Below are 12,595 nucleotides of genomic sequence, written 5' to 3' on the forward strand. Positions count from 1 at the left end.
GCATATTATTTATTTATAAAGTCTTTGTAAAATCGTTATCTACTGCATAGAACACAAACAACGTAAGGAACAATTACAGCTTGTGCCGATGACATTAATGCATGGGTATCTTTACATGCAAGGTAATAAGACAAAGAAGTCCGCTCCCCGATTTTTTCTGTGTGTGGAAAACAAGGTTACTGCAATACATTTTACATGTCGCTCGGGGCTTGACGTGTTTTACCAAATACTTCAATCTATATGCAGACTGTGTGGCTGGGGGATGTGGCATGCAATCTGTATTTAAATTGTGCTGGCAAGCTGCAGGGATTCGAAGCTGGCAGCCATTCCCGCAGATGATAAAATCAGAGCAGTAATATAAACTCTGGGAGTGCGCATATGTCAGTCTGTGCAACTCACAAACACGTCTATGAGCACCTTCAGCTGCTAAGGTGAGGGAATATTTGTTATATTGTCATTTGCTCTTGTTTTACACCCGTATGGCGGTGGTGCTGCATACAGCAGTGAGCTCACAATGCAAAGCGTCCTTCACTTGTACACCTGTAACCGGCAGCAGATATTAATAAGATGTGCAATAGGACTACTGTATGTATAGGGGAGCAGTGACTTTGAGCTTGCAATCAGTGCATCCTTGAAAATGCCTTTTATATAGGAACATCTGATTAATTGGCTGATCCGGCGCCTTAATCAACTACTTGAAGTGGTTAAGCGCTTTCTCTGCTAGGAGTATCTTCAAAATCCCATTTAATCAGTTTTCGCATCAGCAAGAATAATGGATGAATTGCTTTGACATTATCGGTTGAATGTAACAACATGGCGACTGCACAAAGTAAGACGCATTTATACCGCAGATGATTTCTAAGATCACGCCCAACACTACACATTTTAATAAGAAGCATAAAAGTATATTAGGGTTTTCCAGAGGTGAATGGGTTAATGTAACCGGTACTCTTTGGGGACATTTCCTCCCCTTCGCCAGACAAGTAATTTATTCCTTTCTCTGCAGAGGCATCTCATTTTCCAGTGTATTTATCTTCTGTACACAGCGCTGTCATTCAGCAAGCCGCGGCCTCCACAGAGTGTGTGGCTCATGCAGAATTTCAATGAGCTGCCCGCAACTCCGCCCAGACCGCAGAGGTGACGCACTCGCCAGCATTACCAGCAAAATCCTCCCACCTTGAGGATGTCTCAGGCCTGAACTAAGATTTCAGGAGGGGGTTCCCCCTTTTTTTCGCATTCATTTGTCACAAATCATTTCTGATTCCAGCAATCTCAGTAATGTCCATGCAGACAAATACACTCTTTTGTTCAAAGCGCCGCCAAGGTCTACGGTACAAATGGAGAGTGCTTTTATTAACCCCTTTGTGGCCATAGACAATTAGCAACTTGCAAGCAAAAGACACTAACCCGGAGAAAATCCCATCAGAGTCTGAAGACAGATACAATGTATATACAAGAAGATCCATTCAAGCAAGTAATCCCCTTAAGATAGAATCCTATGGAGACGGTGGAGAAGAACGAATGCATTCATTTATCCCATAAACCCTTACAATGACAAGCTAACACAATATTTGAATTGTTTCTGCCTGGTAATGATCCGTAAACGCTTTTGTTGTTTTGCAGATTTTACCCATTTACTGTCACTCCTTAAATCTCTTTCTCTTGAGTTACTTTGAGGTTGTGGAACAACATATACAGTATGTCTACAACGCATGTAGCCATTATTGGTTGTTTCTGTATGTTCTCTTGTATGCGTGATCACGCATGGAGGAACTCTCATTGATGAAGGAATAAATGCATGAATATATTTAGTTGGAGAATAACATTATTTGCTGTTCTGTGTTGTCATGCTTGTATCTCGTTGTACATTTGCCAATAACATGGTTATGGTATAAATCAGAGGTTCCCAAACGCGGTCCTCAAGGCACCCCAACGGTCCAGGTATTAGGTATATCCATGGCTCAGCACAGATGGTTAAATCAGCCTGACTGAGTTACTAATTAAGCAGGCTTGCCTACCCTCCCGGAATGGCCGGGAGCCTCCCGAAAATGCCGGGAGCCTCCCGAAAACCGGGTACTTCTCCCCCCCCCCGGGAAGGTGGGCAAGTCTCCCGCTTTTCGGTGATTGCCCCGCTCCCCCCTTGCCTGCTGGTTTAATCACTGTAAAATTGCGGGTCCGCGGGAAGGGGGTGGGGCATAAATGACGCAATTGCGGCATTTCGCTGCATTTAAGCCCCGCCCCCTCTCCACTGCCCGCGAATCACAGCATTTTCCAGCATGGGGGCGGTGCCAAGTGATGTCAGCCTTGCCCCCGCCCCCCTGACGTGTTGCCTCTCTGGCAAGTATGTAATTAAGTCACCTGTGGCCAAGCATGGATATACTTAATACCTGGACCGTTAGGGTGCCTTGAGGACCGCGTTTGGGAACCTATGGTATAAATGATAGATTGACTCTAAATCGACAGTCATTGGATCAACCACTATTGGTCGACAGTGGGTAGGTGGACACCTTTAAATGGTCGACATACTCAAGGTCGACATCAACAGAAGGTTGGCACAAGCAAAAGGTTGACATAGACATGGTGTACACTGAAAAGGTCGACACAAGTAGGTCATGTTTTTGTTGTCTATGTCGACATATGTTGCTGAGCTCGGCGCACTCTTCTGTCCTCACTCTTTGTCCACTTGGATGGTAAAGAATGAACCAAGTCGGTCTAAACCAAAATAGCATAAAAAATTGTGTCAACCTTTTCAATGTTGACCATTTTACTTGTGTCGACCTGTCAATGTTGAGTATGTTGAGTATTTTCACCATTTAAAGGTGTCGACATACCCACTGTCGACCATTAGTGGTTGAACTAATAACTGTCGTCCTACAGTCAACCAATCATGAGTCCGTCTCCTGTAGAACATCTACCTTCTGTATACATTAATATATATCACATGTGTGGGGTCCTGATGACCGACTTTGAGAACCTGTACATTAATATATATCACATGCAAATGTAGATTTCAAATAAAGCCAAAACACTAGAGAATGGTCAGAGAAGGAAATATGTCATTTACGTTTGGACAAATTGTATTGGTCACGCCAAAACCAGCGACAAGACACCGTCCCCAGAACGGAGGGTGTCCTGCTTCTGCCCTCTGCGTCAAGACTTCATCCGTGGCTTTGTACTGTATCCCCAATAAGGTGGGAATCATGCGCTGTAGCTGGAAGTGTCCTATTAACAGATAATCAACAACCCCTATTAGTTGGCATTAGGGATCTTTTAGCAATGTCCCCTGTGAGTCACAGCTGCCATATACTGTAAATTACACCAGTTGCCCTTGGCCTTATATAACTGCATTGCAAGACCCATTCAGCCAGGCCCCCTACAGATTGTCCTTCTGCAGTCAACCAAGATCCATCAATGCAAGCCCTCCAGAACACCAGTAACTAGGATTATCATCATCTCGGTCAAAGCAGTGGTGTGGCTCTTCTCTGTACCCTCCCCCCCCCCCCCCCCACGACACACACACACACATGCATGCTTGCATGCATCACATTCAGAACCCGGTGCATGCAAACCCCTAGCCCCCACCCCCTTTGTTGCGGCCTGGTCCTTAATAGCCATTTGTGAAGCACCCCAGTCTCACTAGTGCCAGTTATACAGTGGCATCCTACCCTCCCCAAACTAATGAGCTTCCCAATAACTGAACTTTAGATGACATGAACCAGCATCTCCAGCTGGAACTTCTGATGGTCCAGTACATGAATGAGTGCCAGATATTTGGGGCGGCAGTTCCCACTTGGTCCTCAGTGTCCTCCAGCAGTGTCCTTTACTGCTTCTCCTTATAGGATAACAGTGGTGAATGGATCCAAACAGTCCTGAGAAAGTCTGGGGGCAGCACAAACAAATGTCCCACCTAACTCCACCCAGATGATTGCAGGTATGCCTTCAATACTGTACCTTAAACACAGATTATTCTTATGCAGAAAACCTTTACAAATGACATATACATATACATAATATCAATATAAACATAAACTGTAAATGGAATACGTCACTTGCAGACTACAAAAAATAACTGACCATAATTATATATACAAGGTGGTAAGTGGCATGGAGGATAGAAGGAGATGATACGATACAGTAGAAGGTAATAAAACTAAATGTAAGCTGATCCCCTTCTATGTTATGAAGAGAAGCGAACTGAGACAATAACACAGAGCAAGAACATGTTCTAGACGCCGGTATCCCCAGCTCTATGCTACAAGGCTGTGGTTATCTGGCTACATCTGCAGTGTCATCATCTCCTCGTGCTTTGTCCCACCAAGAATCCACTGGGAGCTGCCCTCAGACATCAGCGATCCTCTGCCCCTCATTGACACAGGTGGAGGAAGCAGCGGCATTCATTCTCCAGGCCTCCACGGGAACCACGGAGACAGAACACAGTCAGCGGCCAGACACAAAGGGACCTGATTCCTGACCGCACACTGCTCCTCCGCTACCGGAGACAGTACACAGAGGGACCTGATTCCTGACCGCACACTACTCCTCCGCTACCGGAGACAGTACACAGAGGGACCTGATTCCTGACCGCACACTACTCCTCCGCTACCGGAGACAGTACACAGCCAGCGGCCAGACACAGAGGGACCCGATTCCTGACCATACACTACTCCTACACTACCGGAGACAGCACACAGCAAGTAGCCAGACACGAGAGGGACCCAATTACTGACCACACACTGATCCTCCGCTACCAGAGACAGTACACAGCCAGCGGCCAGACACAGAGGGACCCGATTCCTGACCGCACACTACTCCTCCACTACCGGAGACAGTACACAGCCAGCGGCCAGACACAGAGGGACCCGATTCCTGACCGCACACTACTCCTCCACTACCGGAGACAGCACACAGCCAGCGGCCAGACACAGAGGGACCCGATTCCTGACCGCACACTACTCCTCCGCTACCGGAGACAGTACACAGCCAGCGGCCAGACACAGAGGGACCCGATTCCTGACCTCACACTACTCCGCTACCAGAGACAGTACACAGCCAGCGGCCAGACACAGAGGGACCCAATTACTGACTGCACACTACTTCTCCACTACCGGAGACAGTACACAGCCAGCGGCCAGACACAGAGGGACCCGATTCCTGACTGCACACTACTCCTCCACTACCAGAGACAGTACACAGCCAGCGGCCAGACACAGAGGGACCCGATTCCTGACCGCACACTACTCCTCCACTACCGGAGACAGTACACAGCCAGCGGCCAGACACAGAGAGACCCGATTCCTGACCGCACACTACTCCTCCGCTACCGGTAACAGCACACAGCCAGCGGCCAGTCACAGAGGGACCCGATTCCTGACTGCACACTACTCCTCCGCTACCGGAGACAGTACACAGCCAGCGGCCAGACACAGAGGGGCCCGATTCCTGACTACACACTACTCCACCTTAATATAAGGACACCATACAGCTCACTTCCACTCCACTCAGAAAGTACTGTGGATATTTCACATTAAGAGAAGGGGGTTGTCATAAAGGATAAATCTAATCATGGGCAATCACCAATAACCTACGTATAGGGCCTAATTCATTTTTGATTGCAAGACAAATTTGTTCTCAAAATGGGAAAAATGATTTGCACTAAATGAGGGGCAAATATAACGCACAGAGGGAGGGATGTTCTAACATCCACAGCCCAGCTCCTCCCCCCTTCGCCGCCCATCGCCTACATAATTATCATATATGATTATGCTCTAACATATGCGATAATTATGGCAAAGGACACCTATTGCGTTAAGAGTTGTCCTTTGCAGTGAGAGTCAGAGGGTCCCGGCGGCTCCCCCCTACCTCCCTTACCCGGCGCTGCTGCTGCTGCGCCGGGCTCTCCTCCTCCCTGCACCCGGAAGAGGATCATAGTGCAGGGAGGAGGAGGTCACAGGACAGCACTGTGCTGCCCGGACACATGTGAGGGGGGGGTGGTTCGGGGCGGCGGGGGTCGGTGTGGGGTGGCAGTGGATCGTGCGGGGCGGCGGTGGGTCGTGGTAGAAGCCCATAGGCTTCTATGGGGCATCGCCAGATTTTTCTGGCAATGCCCCCCGTCACGGTAACCCGGCGGGGGATGTTTAGATCATCTCAAAATGCTGTAAAACCCCCAATAACAAGGTTTTTCCTGCATTTTTAATTTAGAGAATCTCCCTCAGGGCGGGATGTACTAACGCTTACCGCAGCGCTGACATCCCCTTTACGCATCCGCAGTGTCTTCTCATGATGTATCAATAAAGTTTCGCATTGCTGTTAGTAAAAAAACTCCGCCGGCTTGTACTATCGCGGCGCTTCCGGCGCGGTAGTAACTGTCATTCATTTGTATGTAAGCTGACGCGCTGTGTAATGTATTAACATTCGCAGCGCTCAGCTATGCCTTGGAAATATTCGCCTAGTTTTGCAGGCGATAAACATATAAAAAACGCATCAGCGGCAGGGACTTTTGGCCAGCGGGCATTAGAGGAACTTCACAAACACATCACCCATATACACAGCCAGCATAATGCTATATAGCGCTATGTATAGCATTCAGGTAATCATGTTATCATCATGCTAAATAGTGCTATGCTGGCTGTGTGTTTGGAAAGTTCCTATAATGTCTGCTGCCCCATGTCCAGTGCATAGAAAAAAAAAAATTCAACAGATCTGCGCATGAGAGGAAAAATACACTTCATTGCGCATGCGCAAAAAAAAAAAAAACAACGAAAAGATTCCGACGGAGGTCTGCATTACCGCAGACCTAGGAACAGAGGGAAAAAATGATACATAATGCGGAAAACTCCGCAAAAAGCCCGCGAAAAGACCACGAAAAAAAGGACTCCACTTCACTGCAGAAATGCGAGTATTGATACATCCCGCCCTCAGAGAGAGTTAGATTGGGTGGGGGGTGTTGAAAGTACAATCTAAATTGCAGTTTAAAAATAAATCAGTCAGCATTTACCCTGCACAAAAACAAAATAATTCCCCCAAATCTAACTCTCTGCACATGTTACATTTGCCCCACCAGCAGTGCCAATTTTGAGAACAAATTTGTCCTGCAATCAGGACTGAATTAGGCCCATACAGAGGTGTCACTGTTTATAGGTGTGGATCATTAGCTTTCTTATGGTCATTAAAATCATGAAGGTAAATATTTAGCTAGGAACCCAATAATTTAGCAACGGGTATAAAGAAACCACATTGTTTGTCCCCACAAGTTTTCTTTTCCATTTAAGGATATATGATATGAGTATATACACCAGCTTTCCTTGGTGAAGATGAAAACACATTGATGATAACAAGGTATAATTCTATTTTTTTAAGTTTAAATACATCTATTTTTTTTCATTAAGAAAAATACAAGCATACATCAGAGAAATGTTAAATGAACCCTTGCTTCACTGAGTATCCATGGGAGACTATGCGCATCCGACCTGACAGCCGTTACCTGCTTCTGCAGATACCTGTAGAAGTACAAATGCAAGTATGGCCATGTTTGTCAAAGTATACAGCCACTGCTAGATCAATAAGTGCCCTAACATGCCCTAGCGGTAAAGGGCCCATTAGGACATCAAATTACAAAAACCTGTCTAATAATAACAAAAAAAATAAAATAAACTATCTCCAAAGGTTTGATAACCATTTTATTCAACACATAAATGCCAATAGAACAGTATTCCTGAAGTAGACCATATGTAGTCTTCATAATGAAGATCTGTGAGACATGAACACAACTTCTCTTTATGGAACCCCCACAACTAATGACCTACAGGAAGTGCTATGTATTGAAGAGTTCCATTGGCAATAACCATGTAAAGGTAGCTGAGCAGCGCTGGGTTTCACTGAGAAATATGCTACACATAAATCTTAATACATAATATTTAATTATATTAAGAATAAAAAATAACAATACAAGCTCGAATTGGCAAATTCAAACAAAGTTGCAAACAAGAATTGAAGACATGGGACGTGGAATGATTAATTGGGTTCCTGGGGTGTTTGTATGGGTAGAGCAATAGAACACACCCTATCATAGGGTTAGGGTTTGGATCTGAGTTCAGTCTATTGCGCAATGGTGCTCCTTCGATTTTGGGGGAGCAAGGAACATGTGTAAGTGCCAGTGGAGACAAAGTTCCGGTATATAATATAATCCGGGGTGGGAAAATGACCCTGTGCTGGGGATGGAGTCTGTCTAAGATATTTTGTGTTAGTGGCAAGCCGTGCTCGCAGGGCTGGGCAATGGATACGGAAGGGTTAACAACCACCATAGTTTTGGCGCTGGTCAAGAGCAATGATGGAATGGGTTCCCACTCCCACCAGGCCCCACCTCTTCCTTTAGCTATCTGGTTCCAGAGTGTGTGTGTGTATATATATATATATATATATATATATATATATAGCCTTATACTTAAACATATATTAATTTGGTACATGTATTGACTATAATATATCATGCCACTTCCGGGTGCGCGTCAGAAGCTGATGACGCGCACGTGTTTGGTAGATTGTGGCGTCTTCCGGTATTTGCGTTCCAGTGCAGTGGAATGCACGCCGGAGAAGCTGTGAATAGACTAAGGGTGCCGTTTACCGCACGGGCTACTAACTTGTAAGTAAACTATTTTACATTTAGACATGATTTTCTATGTTTAGATACGAGATATAGTGGATTTATTGGTGATAATATATGTTTATTGGCTAATTGGCGATCGGCAGGAGCACTTCCTGCTTCAAGGGTATTTATACAGTGTAAGTGATCATGGTGAATTAACTTCTGGGGCTGTGACCCACCCATCTCTCTGGTCTTGACAAAGGGCCCGCAGTGGCTCGAAACGTCGGCAATTTCAATGAGACTATGGTGATGAATTAATACATTTTACCTGCATCTAAGTTGGAAGACTGGTGAGTGCTCTCTATACAAAACTTTATATATATAATGTATATATATAAAGTTTGTCTCAGTATGTCTCTGCACATACGCACCTGTTGTGAGAGACAGGTGTACCGCGGCGGGCACCCCCCAATCTATCTGCACAAAGTTGGAGTGCCGCATCTATGCAATTGGATATATATATATATATATATATATATTGCCTTATACTTATATATATATTAATTTGGTACATGTATTGACTATAATATACCATACTATTTACTATGTACCACTACATTCCTTAGTATGCCCTACATGCCCCAGTCCGTCACTGCTGACCAGTGTTTTTAATACATAACATATTTATCACAGGGGGGCACGCAGCGAGACATCGCCGGATGTCAGCTGCCCACCCATATCCATCCCAGCGGGCACGCATATGGAAGCGACTTGAAAGATACCAATCATTGGTATAAGGCAGCTTTTAATAGAATTAATTGGAAAGTTCTCATATTTGAAGCACCACTAAACTCTAAAATCTCACTTGAACCAAGAAAACCAAATATTCTGCAGCAGAAACACTGAAATAAAATACTACTGTCATCTGAGAATTCGGGGTACCTGCTGCCATCATCCATTTCTACGTACTTAGAGCAGAATCTACTACAGATCTCATATGAGGCTTTTCCGCTACTGTGATCATTGCCGTGTATAGGGGGTGCCAGACGGGGTCCCGACAGTCGGCATCGGGATCCCAACTGTCAAAACACAGACAGCCGAGTTCCCGACGGACGTCGGATATTTTCCCCCGTGGGGGGTCCACGACCCCCATAGAGGGAGAAGAGAATAGGTGGCGAGCGTAGCGCGCCACCGTGCCCGCAGCGTGGCAAGTGCAGTGAGCCCGCAAGGGGCTTTGTTGCACTCGCCATGCTATCTGGGTCCGGCTAGTCGGGATCCCGATGTCGGGATAATGACTGTCGGGATCCCGACTGTCGGACCCCTATACCACACCCGTGTATAGGAACCAACCGATCAACGCAGAGGATTTTCACAGGGAATGATGTGTTAAAAGCAAGTTGTCAGTAATTAATTCTACATTGCATGCATAGAACTTGATGCCCATATTCACCAGTATACATTTTTGCATTGAACCAACCTTATTCATATTGTTCTATAGAACTCTATATAGCCTGCAATGCCATCCTCTCTGAACCTTGCATTCAGTTGAAAAAGAAAATGTAAATGAAGTGTATTACTCAGTACAACCCATTCTTGCATACGCTCAGTGGCCATGGCATAAGGGGGGGGGGGGGGGGTGTCATAAGGTGAGGATCACAAAAGCAAAATCTTTCTCTAATGGGCAAAACCATTTTGCACTGCAGGTGGGGCAAATGTAACATGGGCAGAGAGAGTTACATTTGGGTGGGTTCTATTTTTTTCTGTGCAGGATAAATACTCTGTTTTATTCTTACACTTACAAGATTTCAGTTTCAACATACCCACCCAAATCTAACTCTACATGCTAATTGCCAAGCAAATTACCGGGTCAAGCATGTGGAGCCGGTAATTTACCTTTCAATGCAGCTTTTCTTGCAAACCTGCTCAAAATTTCCGGGTCTCCAAAAACTACTTTTTACCCAGGTTGCAGACCCGGTACACCGACCTGGGTTGATCAGTTCAGACTGCAAAAGGACCCGTGTTGAAATGCAAATTATCGGATAGAACTGATTAACCCGGTAATTTGCCTAGCAGTGAGAACGCGGTTCTGGCGCTGCAGTCTCTGGCATTTAAATGCCAGGTAAAAGCAGTGTTGTTCACACTGGCAGTGGGAACGTGGTATAACCCTCTCTATACATTTGCCCCACTTGCAGTGAAACATGGTCCATTAGAGAAAGACTTTGCTTCTGATGTTTAAGGCCCATACACACTGGTCAATTTTGAGCTGAAAGAAGCTGAACTTTGCTGTTTGAGCTGCTTTCAACTCAAAAGCCGCCCAGTGCTCCCGTATCATCCCCGGCTGCCACATCTCATCTGCTGCTCCTGCTGTGGAAAGTCATCCAACCTCCGCTGTGCTCCATCATGGCGTCATCAGTGGGAGACCAAGGTGCTGAAAGACAGCGGGCCTCTCTGAGTGACATCATCGGCAGCACGGCTCTTGTATGGATGCAGGACGAAATTCCGGATCCGGCGACGGATGCTGCAGGTGAGAGCAATCCCTGTTAGAGCATTTAAGTTTTGTACACTGCATGTATCACTGATGACGGGCGTGAGGTCCCGAAACACGTTGGATGCGTGAAGAATAAATCACCATTGCACTAAAGCCGAGAGTGCCGCCTCATTACTTTCCTTACTACAAAAGACTACAAGGTCCAGAAGAGAGGGCACCAGGTCAGCAAATTGATATTCACCTGGGAGTGCCGGATACATTGGACACTATATATACAGTACACAACAAAACAATATGGCCTCCGTTATGCACTGATCCTATTTAACAATAAGCTGCTCCTCCAATAAGACTCTCCGGTTAGTGAGAGACTCAAAACAAACAATGCAAAAAGAAGGGGGTTATCGGAATGCACTCTACTTAGTTCCACCTAGCAAATATAAATATTACAATGTTATAAAAACATGATAAAATTATCACAATTTATGTAGCAGACTTCTGTTTATTTTCTGAATGAAACATAGGCTTCGTTCAAGAAAGTAGTTCTTTATTTAAAAACCAACCCAAAATGTTTCGTCAAAACGACTTCATCAAGGGCATGGCAAAGAGACCTTATAACGAGGTCTTTACAACGTAGAATATTCTTTATACTGTAAAATGTTTCAAAATTTACCAATTAATGGCTATTATGACAGTCGAGGTTTAACCTTAAGTGGATTCCTTATTTAACCATAACCAGATCTGGTAATCTTTAAGAAAAAAGCTTCCTTCTAATAATTACCTAAAGGATAACACACCACAGTGTAGTGAAAATCCTCTTACTCCTCTCTATATAAAAGGCTAACTACTCCTCACCTCAATGGGGTGAAATTGAAAGCAATTTTTGAAGGGACACTGATCTGTTTCAAACTTGCTGGATATTGCGGGCAGTGGCGTAACAATAGCACCGCAGCCGCCGCAGTCGCGGGGATGGGTTGTGTAAGTGCGGGCCCCGGGGGGTTGCGGGGCTATTGTAATGCCCTCATCCCCTGCAGCTTTACCTATATTCGCTGCGGTGGTCCCGGCTCCCCTCCTGGCTTCATTCTGATGCTATGGAGATGGACCATCATAAAATGTCCGCCCCCATATTGCAGACAGTTCTCTGAAACTGTCTGCTGTATGGGGGCGAACATCTTGTGATGGTCCGTTCTTCATAGCATCAGAACGAAGCCAGGAGGGGTGCCGGGACCACTGCAGCGAACACAGGTACATTTGTGGGGGATGGGGGGGGGCATGGGCGGTGCTTTATTATTGGCGGGGGGGGGGCTCAAATTATAGTTACGCCACTGATTGCAGGTGCTGTGTAGACAGAGATTGGGGGTAGGAGCAGACAGGGACTGGGGTGGGTAGAGAGTTTGTGGGCACAGTAACACTCAGCTTCCCTACATTTTACTGATTAGCTCTACAAACAAAGAAGACTAGATGGGCCAAGTGGTTCTTATCTGCCCTCAAATTCTATCTTTCTATATTGTTCTAGAGTTCAGAACTCA

Source organism: Crinia signifera, chromosome 12 (assembly GCF_055691185.1).
Source record: "Crinia signifera chromosome 12, ASM5569118v1, whole genome shotgun sequence".
NCBI classification, from domain to species: Eukaryota; Metazoa; Chordata; class Amphibia; order Anura; family Myobatrachidae; genus Crinia; species Crinia signifera.